Source organism: Podarcis liolepis (genome assembly GCF_965112155.1).
Source record: "Podarcis liolepis genome assembly, chromosome: 8".
Classification (NCBI taxonomy): domain Eukaryota; kingdom Metazoa; phylum Chordata; class Lepidosauria; order Squamata; family Lacertidae; genus Podarcis; species Podarcis liolepis.
In genome coordinates this window covers 85,839,910-85,844,781 of record NC_139560.1, presented here as the reverse complement: position 1 = coordinate 85,844,781, position 4,872 = coordinate 85,839,910, and positions in this window count along the sequence as shown.

Here is a 4,872-nt window from a genome sequence, read left to right as displayed (position 1 = left end):
TTAGACCAGTGACAAATGTTCCCTGTCTGATACAGTTCTTGAGTGGGTGGCTGCCAGCCAGATATTTTCAGAGGAAACAGAGTTCCTAGCTCCATTTCAATCAGGATTTATGTCTGGTTTTGGTATGGAAACTGCCTTGGTCACCTGTGTTGGGAAAGAGACAGGGGAGTCTGACACTGTTGATTCTCCTTGATATCTGTAACTTTTGACATCAATGGTGGGGCAGCTGAGTTGGACATTGGGGTCAACACATCGCAGTGGTTCTGCTCCTACTTGGCCAGCTCCAGAAGATGGTTCTTGGGAAACATTGCTCAGTTCCATGAGTTCTGCGGTATGGAATCCAGTATGGGTGAGTTCTGTTTCCCACATTGTTTAGCATCCACATGAAACCACTGAATGGGGCCATATGGCATTTTTGAGTGTGTTGTCATCAGGGTGCTGATGACACACTGCTCTAGTTCTCCTTTTCCTCTTCTGCAGGTGAGACAGTGGATGTGCTGAATCAGTGCTTGGTTGCAAAACTGGATAAGGGCCAATAAACTGAAGCTCAATCTGGACAAGGTTGAGATGCTATTAGTGGGTGATTCCTCTGTCGGACAGAGTTGTGTGCAGCCTGCTCTAGAGAGCGTCCCATTCCATATGAGAAGCAAGTTCATAGGTGACAAAATGGATATAGGAGAACCCCACCAAACTATGAACTTGCCTCTGCCTCAGTGGCATATAGTGCCTTCCAGCAGTTTAGGCAGTTTAGGCTGCTGACCCAGTTATGACCCTATGTGGACAGGGGGAGCTTGACTACAGTAATCTATCTCATGGTAACCTCAAGATTGGACTGTTGCAATATGCTTTATGTGGGGATGCCCTTGAAAGCTGCCCGCAGAATATACCTGTTGACAGGTTGAGGGTGATTGTCTAACACCGGTTTTGTTCCACTTACACTGGCTTTCTGCACACTTCAGAGCCCAATTCGAAGTGCTATTTTTGACTTTTAAAACTTTTTATGGCTCAGGACCCCAGTATCTTCAGGAATGCCTCTCCCATTATGAAGCTGCCTAGACCCTTAGATCTTCATATGGGGCCTTCTTCTGAAGGCAACTGGAGAGGGGTGATGACATGGGAGGGCCTTTCCATTTCCGGTTCCCCACCAGTGCAATGCTGTCCCCAGTGAGGCCCGCCTGTTACTTTCACTGGCAACTTTTTTGTGTTGAATACCAACTTTCCCTTTTCTCTAGCCCTTTGATGGACTGAGTTGGTTATATTTTAATTTTAGTCTGCCAAAGCTTTTCGTTACTGCTGGGAGGGAGTGTTTTGATTTACAAAAATGTTAATATTCTATATGACTTTTCTCCCTTCTTTTTAATGGTATTATGCAGTCAGGTTTTTGTTTTAAACATATGTACGTCACTTGGAGCACTACTTAGGCAACAAGCAGCTAACCAGTCTAATAAATAGTAACAACAATAATATAATAATGTTCATAGTCTATGCATGTAATTATTTGATCCTGTGTTCTTTTCACTTTTTCCAGCAGGATTGAAAGGAACTTCTTCTCTAAACTCTTCAGCTCCTCAACAGCTAATTTCTCAGTAAAACTTACTGGCATAAAGCACTGTAATCATACCCTATATTTGAGGACAGCTGAATTTCCACCATTGCAGTGCTTTTTTCTGGGGGTACTCAAGGGTACAAAATACCGGCACTTTTTTTCTCTCTAGAAGTAAAGCATTGCCTGATGGACATAATGACTGATATTTAACACTAGCCGGCTTGATGCTTTAGGAACAGATATTACTAAAAATTTCAAAACACAACACAAAACAGCACTTGGAACAGAAACCTAAATATAAGAAAAGGCTGGAAGCCAAATTTAGGATTCAGGGAAATACCGTAGAGCCACATGATCATTTGGTCCAGCGGCGAAAGTATTTAGAGAGCAAATGAAGGACAAGATGACGATGTCTGACAAACTGCCATTCTTTCTCAACATGAATGATACATTCTCTCACAAAACACACTCACCAGGCATTGCACTCCAAATGGGATTCAGCTGTTGAACAGGAAGTTATAGAAGTATAGCATAATGTGGCTTGGGCTGTGCTTTATTGTGTAGAATAGGCCTGAACATGTTCGGTTTTTTGTCAAGAGTATTTTGCATTATCAAAAGTCTCTCTATAGCTTGGCCAGAGACCACAGGCTTCAGACAGCCCCATTCTGCCACCTGGTGGTGGCTGTTAGAATTCAGCTCACATGTTAAAATCTCCTACCTTGACACAAACTGCCTCTTAAAAGAATGGGAAGGGAAACGCTGAAAAATAGTTCTCCGAAATTTAAGGGCATGCATTCTTCAAATTTGTCAGATATTATTATTAGTAGTAGTAGTCGTAGTAGTAGTAGTCGTCGTAGTACAAAAGAGGTTTAAAGACTGTCTCAAGGCAAATCTTAAAAAATGTAGTATAAACACCGACAACTGGGAAACACTGGTCTGTGAGCACTCCAGTTGGAGAGCAGCCTTCACCAAAGGTGTCAAGGACTTTGAAGACACTCAAACTCAGAACGCAAGGGAGAAACGTGCTGAGAGGAAGGCACACTTGGCAAATCCACAACGTGATCAACTCCTGCCCGGAAACCAATGTCCCCATTGTGGAAAGACGTGTGGGTCCAGAATTGGCCTCCACAGTCACTTACAGACTCGATGTTAAAACCGTGTTTATGGAAGACAATATTACTTGACTGTGAGTGATCGCCAAAGAAGAAGAGAGTAGCAGTAGTATTTAATTTTTCATAGCGCCATTCATCCGAGGATCACGGGGCTGTTTACACCACATAATAATATATCCTTCTTAGGTCAAGGGAAAGAGCTGCCGTCCCTCTTGGTATAAACAATCTGGCTACATTCCCTCTTGTACCAGAGGGTCAGGCTAGGGGAAAATAAGACAGCATCACCTCCGTTTGGATCTAGTGACTTAAATCAGTCAAATAACTTGGGGAATCAAGAAGCCAAGTTACAGGGAACCAGGCAGAGGGCCTTCTCGGTAGTGGCACCCGCCCTGTGGAACGCCCTCCCACCAGATGTCAAAGAGAACAACAACTACCAGACTTTTAGAATACATCTGAAGGCAGCCCTGTTTAGGGAAGCTTTTAATGTTTGATGTATCACAGTATTTTAATATTCTTTTGGAAGCTGCCCAGAGTGGCTGGGGAAACCCAGCCAGATGGGTGGGGTATAAATAAATTATTATTATTATTATTATTATTATTATTATTATTATTATTATTATTATCAAAATACCACAGTCTGTGCAAATGGGAAGGAGAAGAATGGTGTTGTGGCTGCCAAAACCCAGCTCCCAACAGGGAACTTGCCCCACTGAACATTCATAGAATTGCAAAGTTGGAGTCCAGCCCCTTGTAATGCAGGAATCTCAACCAAAGACCTGGGAGAGAAAAACCATCTGTTGTCATCCCATTCTGCGATGGATGTACCTTGGCATCAGCTGCCAGCCAGGTGCACAACCCTACCAGGATGAAGAGAAGGAGCTAGCCAGGAGTGCCAGTTCCATTCTTGGTTTGACTAGCTTCTGCCAAGGGAGGAATAGCCAAGTAAAGATACAGGACGAGGCAGGCAAGGAAGCGAGGCATTGCCTTCTTGTGGAAGGAGAGGGGCGGCCCCGTCTCATTTGACATATCTGCCTTCCACCACACAAACAAATCACTTTAAAATAGAACTCAAGTCATTCAAACAGCATAATAATGATCCGCTGGAGCAAAACAAAAAACTATTGGCATTCCCCACAGCTAAACAAGTGTGCTAAAACCACAACAGAAAGTGTAAAGGTCTGGGAAAATAAAAGGGTTGTTAATTATTATTATTATTAATAATAATAATAATCATCATCATCATCCCCCGCCCTCCCCGGCCAGAGCCGGGCTCAGAGCGGCTAACACCAGTAAAATTACAATAAAAACATAACAGGGGGAAAAACAACAATTTAAAATACAGGTTGAAATGTAATTTAAAATGCAGCCTCATTTTAAAAGTAGCCCATGGATCAAAACTGTAAGAGGAGGGAAAACATAAGGGTCAGACTGAGTCCAAACCAAAGGCCAGGCGGAACAGCTCTGTCTTACAGGCCCTGCAGAAAGATGTTAAGTCCCACAAGGCCCTAGTCTCTTGTGACAGAGCATTCCACCAAGTCAGGGCCAGTACTGAAAAGGCCCCGGACCTAGTTGAGATCAATCTAACCACCTTGCAACTTGGGACCTCCAAAGTGTTGTTATTTGTGGACCTTAAGGTCCTCCCCGGGGCATACCAGGAGAGGCAGTCCCGTAGGTAAGTGGGTCCTAGGCCGCATAGGGCTTTAAAGGTCAAAACTAGCACCTTAAACCTGACCCTGAACTCCACCGGGAGCCAGTGCAGTTGGTAAAGCACTGGATGAATGTGGTCCCATGGGACATTCATTGTGTTGTGTAGTTCAAAAAAGACATGAAATGAGGCCCCAGGTGCATCTCTAGAAAGAACTTTCCACAGCTGAGGCGGGGGTGAAAAAGTGGACATTTCCCAGCCTATTTGAGACAATCAAACGCCCATTTCACATGACTGCAAACTGGATTTCTTTCAATCCATGTCAAGCCATGTTTGAACCTGTGAGTTGTGAACTAGCCACATGAGCTGACCAGTTCCTTTGGGGGCACAACTTTTGTCATCTTTAAGAGTTGCTTGACAAGCAGAAAAACCAACAGCGAAAGCTCTCCATCAACTCGTGCTTGTCTCTGGTGAGTAACTCAGCACAGTGAATGCTTAATCCAGGGATGTGAAGCTTATGACCCGCCATATAGTGTTGGACTCCCAACTTCCATCAACCCCAACATTTG